Source organism: Pogoniulus pusillus, chromosome 9, assembly GCF_015220805.1.
Source record: "Pogoniulus pusillus isolate bPogPus1 chromosome 9, bPogPus1.pri, whole genome shotgun sequence".
Lineage (NCBI taxonomy): Eukaryota > Metazoa > Chordata > Aves > Piciformes > Lybiidae > Pogoniulus > Pogoniulus pusillus.
The window spans coordinates 28493184-28509640 of record NC_087272.1 but is presented as its reverse complement, the minus strand read 5'-3'; positions in this window follow the sequence as shown (position 1 = coordinate 28509640).

The window sequence follows — 16457 nt, the reverse complement described above, 5'->3', positions numbered from 1 at the left end:
CAAATTGAAATCTCTGAGGAAGATTTTTGACTTTTGGTATAAAAAGTCTAACATTGAATAAGTATCTCTTGGGGTAGCAAATGTCTGATATGAAAAAAGTCGTTAAAATAGCAGATAAAGAAAAACTGATAGCAGAAAGCTGAAATGAAGCAATTCAAATTAGGGGTATGATTTTAAAGGAAGGATGTAACTAATTACTGGAGCAAAATGCCTTCAGAGCTGATAGATTTTCAGTCTTTATGCCTTCACATTAAAATGGAATGTTCTCTTTGGAGATACATTTTAGCCTAACAGAAGTTATATTTTAGTGAAACATGAGTTACAGACAAGCTTTTTCAGTAAAAATAGGCTAATTTGGTAAAATTTAAAGATCCAGAACATGAAGAAAGTCACAGCATATGATGTAGTGGGTGCTTCTGACACCAGCATCTCTATATGTGTGAAACTACTTAGAAAATCCAGCATAGAAATGAGAAATTATAGCATTTGTACTTAAGTATAAACATCTCTGTTTATATTATGATAAGCCTCTCTGAATTATGTGCAGCTGGGCTACTTCTGATCCAATTTACACCCATTAAATGAACCTGATTTACCTTCTGTTGAAACCAGAGAAAAACCCTGTTATTCCCTGCTGATTTTAATAAGCCTCTCCCACCCTGTTGATGACATAATGTTGCATATCAGATAGACAGGGGGCATTTGGTATTAGCAGTTTCCAAGTAACACTTCCAGGAAAGTAATTTCTTTAAAGAAAAAAACAGTGTTCTCATGCCATGAAATAGAGCAATCAATGCTTACACATAGTGCCTGGAGCTGTTTTTTTGTTTATGACTACTTTCCTCTCCCTGTTCAATATTTCTATCTTTTTTGAAGTCTTCAGCTCATCCAGGGTTACACTTCTCAATGATGCCACCACCACAGTGTTATTTTCAGTATTCCAAAGGTGTAGGAGTTGATTCTTTCTGTTTGATTTTTCACAAAAGGCCTATTTCATCCAATGTACCCTATTGAGTATTGCCTGGCAAGGTGCACAGTTGGTTCCTAGATGTGCTCTCTTATCTCCTACAATGACATTATTGCCATGAAGAAAGTATGCCTCAGTGGGTAGATCCCTCTGGTTTGAGTTCTAGACTGCCACTTGTTGATACATCACAGCTGTATTAGCTCTTCCTTGGATCCTGATTTGTGCCACTGCAGGATACTGATGTCCTTATATGTGAGTTGTGACTGTAATCCTTACAGTATACTGTACAGCACTGTGGAGTGTACAACACATGGGCTCAAATGAAGTAGTTATTTTTTACTTATAGTTTTCCAGGCTTGGAAATGTAGTACTCATAATGTAACAGTTCACTTCTTTCTCCTTTCTTTGTTCTTGATTAGATTAAGTGTGGTAAACCTAACACTTGTGATAATTTCTAACTTGTGTCATGTTTCCTGGGCTGAAGTACAGGAAAGCTTTAACATTAAACCAATGGCAAATCACTCTCTCTATGAAGAACTTCCTCCTAACATCCAGCCTATACTTCCCCCTGCACAACTTGAGACTGTGTCCCCTTGTTCTGTTGCTGGTTGCCTGGGAGAAAAGACCAACCTCCACCAGGCTACAACTTCCCTTCAGTTAGTTGTAGACAGTAATGAGGTAACCCCTGAGCCTGCTCTTCTCCAGGCTGAACACCCTCATCTCCCTCAGCCTCTCTTCATAGGGTTTGTGTTCCAGGCCTTTCACCAGCTTTATCATCCTTCTCTGGACATGTTCCAGTATCAGTATGTTTTTAAAGAGAATTAAATACCAGCATGTTATTTGAATGGCTGCTTTACAATGTCTTTCTCTTTCTGCACCAGTTTTAAAACTACAGAATTTTTTTTTCCCTCAAGGACCATCAGCACAGTAAACAGGTTTCTAATAGAATGATACAAAGCATCTTCCAGAGCTTGCTAATTTTTCTGACTTACTAGTACTGTTCAAACCTGCTGAAATGCTGCTAATCAGTTAACTAACTCAACTGCTTGGTCAGCTGATGCACCCTGTTTTCATCAATGAGCTTCACTCAAGATACAAACTGTGATGCTGGAAAAAAACGCTTTCAAGTTATTTCAACATCTAACTAGAGTGAGTAAAATGGTTACAAATGTCAGTTCTTGCTTTCTCATGCATTGCAGTTCTCACAGTAGAACTTAATGAATAGACGTGCAAACACGCTGTACTTGTACGAGTGAGTCTGGACAGGCTGCCAGATTTTTTTGGCAGAAAAAGTCTTAGTCTTTGATGTAGGTTGAAAGTCAGTTCTACTGAACATTGTAACACATTGCAAAAAGCTGCTATCCTTTAAAATGTCTCTTGAATGCTCCTGTTGCCTTAGACATTTTAATGATCTAAATAAGTGAGAAATGGCATAATAGTTAATTACCTCTTATGTAAGGTATTTCAGTGAGAGGTTTCAAAGTCATGGTTATGTTAGAACCCAACTACATTAAACCCCAGTGTGGATTCTTTCTTTCAGAAGTAAAGTAGCCTGAAACTGCTAAGGCTTAAACTAAGAAGGATTGAACTGTACAGAATCAAGGCCACATTATTTCTCTATAAGAGCTCTGAGAGAAGGATGTAATGCGCTTTAGCTCGTGGTCCTTAACTGCATACCTACAGCGAACATATTTTAACACTCCTGAATGCCTTGGGACAAAGAAGCAGAGTAGTGCCTCAACGCAGAGAGCCTGCTGCTCTTTTATCTGCAAATAATTCTGTAACAAATTGTTGAATGTAAGCAGTCTGCATTCACGTTTGCTAGGTTTTCTTTTTTACAGTCTTATAAGGAAGTTCTGTGAGTTAAGAATCATTTGGGTGCTCTAATAGCAGTGGGCATGCAATAGATTAGCTTAAGCAGTTAATAGTGCTTTTGTAAAATCAGAAACATTGTGATGTTAGTAAAAGAATATTGCTAAGTTTTATTAGTGAGTGAAACAAAATGGGTTATACAGCACATGAAATCAAAAGTCTCTGGAATGTCAGGAAGCATTTTCTTGTTCACTTCAGTGCTGTTTGCTTTTGTTCACTGTTGTGTTTTAACCCCAGCTGGCTGCTAAGCACTGTCCAGGTACCTATTCATTCCCCTGCAGTAGGATGGGGAAGAGAATTGAAAGCAGTATAAAAACTTCTCGCTTGAGATAAAGACAATTTAATAGGTAGAGCAAAAGCCACATGCACAAGCGAAGCAAAGCGAGGCACTTAATTCACTGCTTCCCATCAACAGACAGATGTTCAGGTATCTCCTGGGAAAAGGGCACCATCACATGTAGGAGTTACTCGGAAACAGAAAATGCCATAAATCCAAATGTCCTTCCCTTCCTTCCTATTCCCCCAGCGTTATATGCTGAGCATGACATCATATGGTATGGAATATGCCTTTGGTTGGTTGAGGTCAGCTGTGCCATTTGTGTACCCTCTCAATTTCTTGTGCACCCCCAACCTAGTTGCTGGTGGGATGATGTGAGACACAGAAAAGACCTTGACTCTATGTGAGCACTGGTTAGCAATAACTGAAACATCCGTGTGTTATCAACACCGTTTTAAGCACAAATCCAGAACATAGTCTCCTACAAGTTACTATAATGAAAATTAGCTCTGTCCCAGCCAAAATCAATACAAACTGAAGAAGTTAAATGAGCAAGATTTTATGTAATTTATATAAAATAGTCTTATAAAAATAAATGAATACATTTTTGGAGAAAGATCCTCTAACATTTAATGTGCCATAGTCAACATAACACTTTAAACCCCATAAAGAGAGGATATCTAATCCATCAAGAATTTGTATCTCATCTCCTTAGTTGTCCTTTTACTCCTGAGAACAAAAATGAGTCAAGTACATCAAATTAAACATTCTTCACTCTTCTCAGTAGACTGGGTTTACAACCAAGACCTTGCAATTTCAGTGAGTTTATCATCTGCAGAACACAAGACTCTGAATGCCAGACATGCCTTGTGCTAGGGAGGTGTGTTTTTGAATAAAACACATCTTGTTTCTGTGAATATAGAGTTATCCAAGCTTCCCCCAGATACTTCTTCAATACACAGCTTATCTCAGCTTTCTCCATGGAAATTGTCTCCAGCTACTGCCAATTATTTCTTGGCAGCCTTTATAATACTATGTTGACTTTAAAAGGCTGACACTGTGTGTACTACTGTTTCTTTCTGTCCTGCTGTAGAAAAACACTTTTCACATTTGCAGGGAGGCTTTTAAACTTAGATATCAAATATATGCAACTTCATAAAAGAGAATATTTAGCTTGCTTTCTGGATAAAGCAGCAGAAGAACATATTTAAGCTTTCATGAAAGCAAAGTCTAGGTATAACTTAAGCACACTTAGCAGTCATCTGAGTCTACATAAGGAGCTGGGATTCTTCAGCGAAGAGAAGGATCTAATAATGACCTTCCAGTACTGGAAGAGAGCTTACAAGAAGGATGAGAACAGACTGTTTACAAAGGCCTGTAGTGATAGGATGAGGGGCAATAGCTTCAAAATAGAGAAGAGTGGATTTAGATTGGATGTTAGGAACAAGTTCTTTACCATGAGCGTAGCACTGGAACAGATTGCCAGGGAGGTGGTTGAGGCCCCATCCCTGGAGGTACTCAAGGTGAGGATTGACAGGGCTCTGGGAAACCTGGTCTAGTTGAGGGTGGCCCAGCTGACTGCGGAAGGGGTTGGACTAGATGACCTTTGGAGGTCCCTTCAAACCCAGACCATTCTATGACTTTATGATTCTATGACTAAACCACTCTAGTCCTGTTTAATGGTGCCAGTCTATAGCTTAGCTGCAAGATTTTTTCCCTCATACTTATGAGTTTATTTCAGATACTCAACATCTGTAGGTCCCATTATTCTCTTCTATGGATGTTCTGTTTTGAACACTTTTTCTCAATCTCGAATGTCTTCTCAAGAAATGAAACCCTAATGTTACAACATGCTTTATACCAGCTGCTAGCGTATTAAAAATGCAGTCTCCAATATACACATACATAGTGCAGAACTATGAGAATTTATGGCAAGTGGATTTGGAAGTGCTTCTAAAAGAAATGCTGCATGGTTTCAAATGTGATGGTGTTAAGCTTTTCATTGCCTTGTGCATAGTCAGTAGTACTGAGGAAAAAGGATGGAGGAAAAGGAATGTCACAGTTTTTTGTGTAGTCCTGAATGAACAGCATGAACAGTTAAAAAGTACTCCTCCTCTGGAGACTTTCAGGGCCCATCTGGATGCATTCCTCTGTGACCTGAGCTAAGTTATGGCCCTGCTTTGGCAGGGAGGTTGAACTTGATGATCTTTTTGGGTCCCTTCCAATCCCTGACATCCTGTGATCCTGTGAAAATACTTTTTCAGGGTTTGCACGACTGAATATCAGCTCAGAGCAGAAATGGATGTTACTTGTAAGATGTGTTCGCATTTGCTTTATTTTGCTAGTTAAGAAAACACAAATATTTATGTGTAATTGTCTTATAGGAGCAGCCTTCTGTGCATACTGTATGTGTGTTTTGCTTATTTGAGTCCATCTCTCTCTTCTTTTCTGAGTGCTGTTAACTTGCTCATAGTTGTTCCAGGACTGACATATACACATCCTGACAAATACAGCAACAGAGTGGATAGAACAGCTAGGGAGACATTTGTGGTAATGCTTTTTTTTACTGTATGGGTATACAGAATTATGCTATAAAACTTTTTCCAAGCACAAGCTTCATACTGATATAGCCCTTCTTCTGTAGTTGCTTCTAATTTATACTTGTACGAAAGCAGAGCAGGAAGCAAAGCCAATGGTTTAGTTAAAGAACATTCAATTTAACATGAATGTTATTTGGCCTCTGTCAGTCTCTGAATCGTGAACAATGCTTTTTCATCACACAGTACAAAGTTGTTTTCAGGCTTTCTGAGAAGCCCAGGACTGGTGTTGCTTGTATCTTTGAAAGCACAGAGTAGATTATTGCTTAAATTACAGAGAGAAAAAAAAACAAAACACAGAAGATTATTAGTTTTATGTTTGTTTTTGCATTAATTCTTCCTTTAAAAAATGTAATGCTGTAATTGAAGTACAAGATACTTGCCTGGGAAGTTCTGCTCAGTTACTGAGGAAGTACAACAGAGCAACATCCATTTTCCCACAATACTTTGATGTTCTTAGGCAGGCTTTGGCAAATAGTCTTTGGTATATTAGATTTTGTAAAAAAAAAACGGTATCTATAAAATAATTACTTATCTAAGTTCCCTGCTATGGCAGACACTGACTGATAATACTCTGTTCTGGAACAGCATCAAGGTACTTTTGATCGTCATGCTCAAGTTCACTAAGATGTGTTTTTATGCTTCAAGTTCTTCACACTTGAAGATCACATACAACAGGTAGCATTACTAAGGAATAAAATAAAGCCTAGAATTACATGAATATATTCAAGATAGAACTTCTTGCAAGTTGTTTAGTGTACTTCCAGTGAGGTCACTGAGTACAAACCTTATTATCTTTACACTGAAAAATCAAATGTTTTTCTTCTAAGAAGCATTGTCGAAAGGGAGTAATATAAAGTAAATAACAAGCTGTTTGGGGAGTCACATGCCTTATTGTTCTTTACAAGTACTTGAAAAGAGGCTGTGATGAGGTGGGTGTTGGTCTCTTCTCCAAAGTAACAAGTGATAGGACAAGAGGAAAGAGCCTCAAGTTGTACCAGAGGAGATTTAGATTGGGTATTAGGAACATTTCTTTTACTGAAAGCGTTGTCAAACACTGGAACAGGTTGCCCAGGGAAGTAGTGGTGTCACTATCGCTGCAAGTGTTTAGAAGACATGTAGATGTGGTCTTTAGTGATGTGGTTTAGTGGTGGGCTTAGCAGAGCTGAGTTGGACTCGATCTTAAAAGTCTTTTATAACCAAAATGGTTCTGTGATTCTTTGTGTTAACTATAATCAGAGAGTGTAGGAACCTTGAGTGCTACAATGATGAATGTACTACAAAACAGGGATATTAGGGGGTGATAGGTCTCCAGTGAATCAGACTTCATTCTATTCTCTTTCTTGCTGAGATGGGTAAGAAAAGTATCCGTTACTGTTAGCAGTAACCTTTTTTGTTTTACCGAGGCTAAAGATAGAGGTCTGGCTAGGCTAAATCAGGACCCGAGACAACTTGTCTGCCTTGCTTGCCACACTTTACCCAAAAACGTTTTGTGGTTTGTGAATGAAAGTATGTTTAAATTGTTTTCTGACAAACTGAGTCATTGTTGCTGCTGCTCTGCAGTTCTTCATTTGTATGGATTTCAGAAATCCTGAAATAACACCTGTAACGCCAGTTGTGTCATTTTGGTTAGCCTCTGGTAGAAAGCGATAAAAGCCTGATGCAAAGAAAGCATTCTGTTATATTGAGTCTGGTTTCAAGAGCTCTGGTGAAATATGCAGACATCTAGTTGTGCAGGATGCTTTATAGACACTTCATTCCAGCCTGGTCATTGTAGCTATTACCCATTAAGAAGAAGTCTGAGGAATAATTACATTTCATAGGCATATGTCTGAGCATGAAATTAGTAGGCAAAGATGGAGGAGCTGTGGACTCACTGATCAGGTTTGAGGAAAAATAAAGACTGCTTAGGCACCTCTCCACAGAGAAATTTGAAGGGAAATTAGTCACTGAGTCGCCTTTTGCAGGAGGGAAAACAAAAATCCGTGAATGAGATCATCTGAGCAGAGGTGTGTGAGGAGCTCTGCAGGCAGAGAGAACACAGCAATTTATAGAACTCTCAGGTACAGGTCAGTATAGCTCACCCAGCAGGACCCTTTGAAAATGTGAGGAGAAAGCTGAATGTCAGGGGAATTATTAAGTTTGTAGACTTGTAGAAGAGAACTAATTTGAGAGTTGAGATGATTTCTAATTACCATCTTTCTGTTATCTGAGTGAGAACAGTTCTCATGTAAATAGTAAGATACGTTTGTGATTGCCAAGAAAAGAAAAGCTGATGGTAACTTGCAGTGTTGTCTAAGGTAGTGCTGTCCCTCTTATGCTGTGATTGTTCAGACCAAACTACATCTCTAGCTGTTTTTACTTAGTAGTTAACCTTAGTTGCTATCCTTCTGTGTGGAATAGATCTAAGATGACTAGAATGCCAGACTCATTAAAAAATGGCACAAACCCTAATTTTCAATAAAACAATAAATAGAGGTTCATCATTTGTTTTTGTATTGTTTTCTTAGGCTATAAGATCTGTGGAATCTGTGGGTATGTGTACATCAGATGAAATGTTCCAGAGCTATTGGCCATCTGTGCCATTTTAAATTGGTAGTTCTGCATGGCTCTACTCACTGCTTAGAGAAAGTAGCAGCTCAGATCCCAAAGGTGAAGAGATATATCATGATAACACTTTGCTTCTCCTAATAAGCAGACTTATCTTGCCAGTCTGGCACAAGCTCAACTGCTGTTTGCATGGACTGTGTTGTGTTGCATGGTTTTGACACATCCTTTTTTTCTGGCTTGAAGCCCATCTTGCACAGTCAGAGATAACTTTGCGCAAAACCCAGTAGAATATAGGGGAGATACAGTATAGATATTGCTACCTGGTACTTGAGGAAGAAATAAGTTTAGAGATGCTTGAACTTTTCTAAAAGAGCTCTCAAAAGGCTTCTGAAATTTCCAGCTTAATTTTGTGACCTCACTGTTGTCATGTGTTAGGGTGAACATTCTGAATTTCGGGGGGCTAGGTGGACTGAACATTTCTAAAGTTCACTTGTACAGAACCAGTACTGCAAACTATATATCAGGCTTATAAAAAATATGGAAAACTATTCCTTTTCTTTCTTGCCTTAAAAAGACGGCTTTAACACCAGAAAACTATTATGAGACTGAGAAAATCTAATGTTTCAGGTGGGAGTTGTTTGAGGAAGAATAAGTGGTTGGCAGAGGTGCATTGTGTTGAAAATAAATGTGCTTAAGCAAACATCCCTCCCACCCTGAGCAGGCCTGCGAACAGGCCAAAGCTGCCCTCCCTGCCTCAGGCCTGCAAGGCCTCGGCAGGCCGTCTGATGCAGCTGAGAATTCGCTGCCGTCCGGGAGCCATCTCCCCACAGGAACCCAGAGACAGGCAGAGAGAGAAGTGCAGGGAGGAGAGGCAGGGAGAGGAGCGTGGTATCAGCAAGGCTCTGACTTATGAACTGTGGTATCAGGAAGCTGAACAGCAGTGTTACAGTAGCCTGGGCTGGGCAGGCCTTTCCACTGGGACTCTCTCTCTTTTTGGAGGGCTTTGTGATCCTCTTCAGGGAACCTGGGCCCCGAACCGCCACAGTGAGTATTGCCGACCGGGTGGGCAGTGAGTGCGTGAGTGAGTATGGCATGCAAGGGAAGCAGAGGAGATTGCTTGGGCTTTCACCTCAGAGCCCCTCAGTCTTTGAGAGGCTGAACTACCTTCAGATTCTATGCAAAAGCATCTGCTGTCTATAACTGCCTGAAGGGAGGCTGTAGCCAGGTGGGGTTGGGCTCTTCTCCCAGGCAAGCAGCAACAGAACAAGGGGACACAGTCTCAAATTGTGGCAGGGGAAGTCTAGGCTGGATGTTAGGAGGAAGTTGTTGGCAGAGAGAGTGATTGGCATTGGAATGGGCTGCCCAGGGAGGTGGTGGAGTCACCATCCCTGGAGGTGTTCAAGCAAAGCCTGGATGAGGCACTTAGTGCCATGGTCTAGTTGACTGGCTAGGGCTGGGTGCTAGGTTGGACTGGATGATCTTGGAGGTCTCTTCCAACCTGCTTGATTCTATGAAATTCTATGAAATAAAGCTAACCTTAATGTTTATATGAAGCATCTACGTAGTAATGGAAACAATATGGTAACTTTAAAGATGTAAGTTTGCCATTTGATTCACACAGTCTGACGCTTCCATATCATTGCTTTTCATATCACTGAGTGTGCTAGTTTGAAGCTAGCTAGAATGTTTTGGTGAGAAGAACTAGATTACAGGCTGTGAAAGACAAACAAGGGTTATGTCTACTTCACTCATAGGTTTGCTGAGAGGTGTAAGAACAAGAATCTAAACATAGATAAGGCACTTCTTCTGCTTGGGAGTTCTGAGCTGCATTTCTCTCTAGCCTCTCTGATGTCTCTCTGATTAATCCACTTTGCTTCCTAACCCCCTGGCTGAACCTCCATTCTTCCTTGGAACTGGGATAAGGCAGAGAAGGGTGGGAGAAGGTGGAAGGGTGGTTGGGAGCCCCTCCTGGGGACTCAGGTTTCTGAGGTATTACCTCAGAAAGGTATTACCCTTTACCTTGTATATTTCTGTATATACTGTGAATATCTGTTTTTATATTGAACTAAGCTGTAAATATAAGCTTCATTCAAATTTCCAGAGCCATCTGAGTCTAGTCAGGGTGATTTCCGAAGGGGGAGGTGAGTAACACCCAAACCACCACACTAAGTCACTTCACTTTCACAGGTAAAACACATTCACTGGAGAATGATCCTTTATTAAAAAAAAAAGAAACCACTTTTTATTAAAATACAAAAGTTATGCATAGTATTTCTTTACTGTCCACCCTGACAGTCTGTTACTAATTCTTGCCATTGTCATCACTTGGGAGTCCTTGGAGAATCTCTCATCTTACTTCTGTCAATGACAGACCATGCCCATGACTAGAAAAACAACATTGTTAATCTTGCAGTGTCTATGAAGGCATCTTAATCTAGTTTTTGAAAGTTTCTACCAGACACATGTTTGTTATTTAATCAGAGATAGTGGATAGGTCATATTCTCCTGTTGCTTCTTTAATCTCCTTGGCAAGTTTCCTACCTTTTGTTTTTTGACTTAACCTATACAGTATTTGTCTGCCTGCCTTTCATTCCTTTCATAGTGACTTACCTCAAAGTGTTGTGGGGATCAGGACCCTGTTGCCTTCAAGCAAACACTATAATTTTTATGGAGGTGCTGTGCAGCTTCAGAGAAGATGATTCCAGTAAACGGAGGCAGGTCCTTACACCACTGAAGCCAAAATAAGAATCATAGCTCAAAAAAAGAAATTAGACTCTGTCTGAGACTGAAATTGCAGTTGTGCCTCACTCTTATTTACAAGCAATACTTCCATTTCTTGTATTTTATGAAATAAGATTTTAGTAGTCCCCATCTTCTATATGGAACATTACTATATAATCCACAGTTTTGACCTGCCCTATATTTTGTATGTCATAAGCAGCTTTATTGCTTTCTTATAAATCAGTGAAACTGCAAATAGGGTGGAAGAAAAATGGCTGACTTGTCTAATTACAGAGCACTCAGAGATCAGAATAGAGCAGCTCTTTAAATCGAAGGACATAACATTTAAACTCTGACTATAACAAGGTAGCATGGCACACATTTACCCATTCCTCTTGACAACCATTGTAAGAGGAATGAGAAATTACAGCAGCATTATCTATTCTCATTAAATGTGCAAACTTCTATATACTTTCCGTGAGTGCAATATTCATGTACACTTAACAAATCATTACATCAGCCATTTTACTACATTTGAATGTCAAGTACAGCAAAGGAGTAACTTAACAGGACAAGGAGATGATCATCAAAGAATAAGTTTAAGGACAAACATTTTCTTGTTTTCCCCATTTAAAAATCTGTTTTCTCAAAGAGCAATTTAAGAATGGTCTACAGTGTTGTGGAAGATGTTCTGTTACAGAACTGCATGGGGAACTGTAATTCTGTACTAGACAAAGCTGAGATTGTAATGAAACAAAGAAAAGCTGTTTGAAATTGAACTATTACTCTGGATCAGATTATCCCATGCTTGTGAATTACTTGTGGATAGAAGTGGCAACCTGAAAATGTGAGACTGCTTTGCAAAACCTCCAGTCTAAACCCCACGTTAGAGCTTCTCATGCTTCCTGGCATGGTCACTTCTAGTGCAGTGGAGTTCATTTTTTTCACTGCAAAAAATCAAGTAATCATTTGAATTCGATGTGGGCCCTCACACAGTTTCTGTTTTTTTGTGGTCCCAGAGTAGCCCTGGCTCAGAGGACTTTTCCTTCTAACCAGAAACCTCTGGCTGCTCTGTATTTGTGAAAAAGAACTCTTCTCCATCCAGCTGGCTGCCTCTTCTGTGTATGCAGCTGCCCAAGAGCAAGGACTCAGGTGTGACTGGTAGTGCTTGAGAGGGCTTTCAATATGCATGTTAAAAAATATTCCTGGAAGCCTACAATCTAAATACATGAAAAAGATGAATAAAAATGTGAGAAAGAAACAGTGGCAGAGGGAACACAGAAGGGGAATCTGTAGTGCCATTTTCCTGTGTTACAAGGTATTGGTCATATACAGATTTTGCTTCTGATAAAGGTCTAGCTTATTAGCTCATAACTACCAGAGAGCAAACAGCTTAGACTCTCTCCCTGTGTGGTTACATTTCTTCTTCCCATCTGTTCAATTGGCTATTGCTTTTTCTATGGTGGATCCTCTGCAGTACTATAGTTCATAGTTATGTGAAGCAAATGAAAGACATTATGAAAATGGCAAAGCAATGAACATCTCTCTTGGCTAAACCTGAGTTTTAGCATTTCCTCCTTGACATGAAGAAAACACTTCATTTTCATCTCTTTGATGCACTAAAATTATGGTACAGTGGAAGGAATTAAAAATTTATTTTCTTTCTAAGTGTTTGAACACAAAAAAATGAAACAAAATTGGATCACTAAAGCTCTTCCCAGAGAGAGTGATTTGCCATTGGAATGGGCTGCCCAGGGAAGTGGTGGAGTCGCCATCCCTGGAGGTGTTCAAGAAAAGCCTGGATGAGGCACTTAGTGCCATGGTCTGGTTGATTGGTTAGGGCTGGGTGCTAGGTTGGACTGGCTGATCTTGGAGGTCTCTTCCAACCTGGTTGATTCTATGATCTGAATATGGCAAAAACTTCTAAAACTTAAAAGAAGTTATGGTATTGTTTAGGTAGTTATTTCTGACAGTACCACCCAGCAAGTACCCTTTTTGTATTGCCAGACAGTGTTTAAGTATTGAGGCATTAAAAAATAGTTCCACAGAAATAATGTGGTGTTTTTTTTTCTTGTGTGAAACAAAGATTTGTCATGGTACTTACATAGTTTTGTAATTGGTGAACAATATATCTACACTACACTTTATTGAAGAGTGAATGCTAGAAACTCATGTTTCTGTGTTATGTTTTTTCTATTGTGGCATGATTTAGCTTATGGTTCTGACACCACGTACAGGATTGTGTATGTCATGAAATGCCTGGTACGTTGTGCTACATCTCCAGAGTTCATCTGTTACTGAGACACCAATTTAATGATTTTGTATTTCCCATAGACTTGAATGAGGCAGCTGACTTGTGGTGGTTTCTTAAGCATGTTGGGTTGAGATTTTAAGAGATCCTAATGTGGTCATCCAAGATTTTACATGCTAATGATACCAGACTTAGGCCTCCAAGGCAAAAAGATGTAGAAGAGCGAGCAGAAAATGGTGCAGAGAAACTTTTTTGTGAGCTAGAGAGGCAGAATAATAAATCTCAAGATTTACTGCTGGGGCACAGAAATACCTGACCTTTCATAGTGCTCCTTTCCTTTTCCACTTTCAGACAAGTGTGTTCAGGGGATTCACTAAGCTCACGGTCATGCAGGCTCCCTCCTGTGAGGTAATTACACTGCAATCTACGAAATGTACCTGTTTGTGTTTCGTGCCTTGCAGTTTCCCAGCACAAATACTAAGCAATGGTTATGATGTAGTATAACTACTTAGCAGTTTTTCACCATGTGCTATAACTAGCTGTCCAGGAAAAGGTGAAATAATATTTTATAAAAAGATATTTTAAAATTATAACATATTGATTCATTAGAAACTTGACTTATTTTTTTTTCCTGTGTTGCTTATATGGTAAACCAAATATATGTACATTCCACCCTTCTCAGTGAACTAGGTTGAGTGTCAACTTGTAATTCAGTAGTGTGTTGAAAGTATTAACTGAAATGGCAGAACATCAGTAGTCTGCTGAGGCATAGCAGTATAATCCAGCTAATGAGTTACATAGTTTAGTTTGCTGCATGGTGATATATTATGGTTTGGTAATCTATAATTTATAATAAATGCATAGTATTAAGTTTTTATTGACTGGTAATATAAATGTAATTATGATTTCAAAGTATGCATTGTTACAAGTTTAAGTTTTGTGGTCGTCACTGCGTACTTGTCTATATTGGATAAAGCTCTTTTATATGCAGTATCTGGTTTGAACTCTAGTGCCCTGATGGTAAATTAATTGTTATTAATTATTAGTCATTAAGCACAGAGAATATGCACTAGGCGAAAGTCTTCTACAGATTCAGCTATGGATTTCTATAGTGAGTTCCCTGAAATGTAAACAGTGAATGCTTTCTCTCTTGCTTCCACTACTATTGTAATGATTGAGGGTTTTCTTGAGAGCATTGAAGAGCTATGTCTTCAGGAAAGGGCTGAATGAGGAACACACTGAAAGATTGACCTGCTATGTCTTGCTTCATCACTCAGAGTACTCCATGTTTAGCAGACAAGAAGGGATTTTTTCTTTTTAAATAAGACTTGGAGAGATAGAAGCTCTGTAGATTTCACTGGATGTATTGGCAAAGCTAAGAAATATAAATTTAACTTCAGAAGATTAAATAAGAACTTAATAAATGTAAATAAGATTCCTAAGAACAAAATGATGTCATCTAGTTGGAAAGGAAGATAATCTTAACAGGCTAGTTTTGAATTAATTGCAACAGAGCAATATTGAGGAGCCTAAAAATTCAAATATGTAAGGCCTCTCTCCAGATGCCTACTGCAAATTGCATGTTTAAAATAGTAACAGGTTTCAGAGATCTATCATTTGCCTTCCGATACTTGGACAGCCAAATCTCAGTCTTTTCAAAACATTTTGTTTGCTGCTAGCCCTGTTTCAAAACTTAGAACTTCCAGAGAAGGTGGAACTAAAAAGACAATGACTAACTCCACAGCCAGCAAAGAGTTTGGAAGATTTTATGTAGAATGGCATAGAATAGTATAACATGAAATAGTTCCTGTTGGGAGGACTTGCAACAATCATATAATTACAGAATTATTGAGGCTGGAAGAGACCTCTGAGATCACCAAGTCCAGCTGATGTCCTAACACCACCATATCAGCTAGACCATGTCACTGAGTGCCACTTCAAAATCTTTCCTTAAACACCTCTAAGGATGGCAACTCTGCCACCTCCCTGGGCAGTTCATTCCAGTGTCTATGCTTTCCACAAGGAAGTGCTTCCAAACATCCACTCTAAACCTCCTCTGAGTCAGCTTTAGGCCATGCCCTCTCATCACAAGATGCCTGGGAGAAGAGCCTGACTCCCACCTTACTACAACTTCCCTGCAGCTAGTTGTAGAGTGTGATAAGGTTCCCTCTGAGTCTCTTCTTCAGATCAAACAAGCCCAGCTCCCTCAGCCTATCCTCATAAGACTTTCTCTCCAGTCCTTTCACCAGTCTTGTTACTCTCCTGTGGACCCACTCCAGCACCTCAATATCTTTCTTGGAGTGATGAGCCCAGAACTGCACAGTACTTGAGACAAAATCTCACCTAGCCTAAAATGCCTGACAAAAAGTAAAAGCCTATTACTAAGGTTCAGCTACATCTGCTGCCTCCCTAGGAAGCCTCTTCCGTGACATTAATACTGGTTGATAATATCAACCTTAGTTTGAGAACAGTATATGGATTAATTTTGTGAATGATTCCCTCTTTAAATTTGCTTCTGAAGTGCAGGAAGACAATGGAATTCATGTTTCCTGGTTACAAAAGTAGGAGACCATACGTACAAGGAATGCATAGACAAGCAGAAGGTTTTCTATGCACTTTCTTTTCACAGACGCTTGTTAACAAGAAAAATTACAATACAGGCACAAAATATAGAGAAACACATTCAGTTGACATCTTCCAGTAAGTCTGGAGTAAAAGAGAAGTCCTGAAGAGTCTTCACTTTTATCTTTGCAGACAAAACCAGGGAAGATAATAACATTGGGATTTTCTTATGAAAATAAGTAGCTTTTATCTTTGCCAGAAGGTTCCTTTATGTTTTTATGTGTGTGCTTACGTATATTCACACAGGCACTGGTAATCACTACTCTGTAGTCACAGTTACTGCAGATTATGCTTTGATCAGGACTATAATTGTCTGAAATAACTGTATGGATCATTTTAAAATGAAATGAATTATGTCTTAAATATTCGTTTTCATATAAGGGCAATACACACAACTGTTGTCTTCCTTTAATGCTCTCCCTGCTTAATTTCCCCCAACCTAAAAAAGAAATGAGAATGGAAAAATTATTCCTACAAATTCCAGATTTAGTGTATGTAGTCAAAAAGTGTCCCAAATTATTTCTTAACTTCTAAAATGACATGTTGCAAATGTTGATGCTTCTATTTAGATTGAAACTTTTCAACACACTGATATGTCCT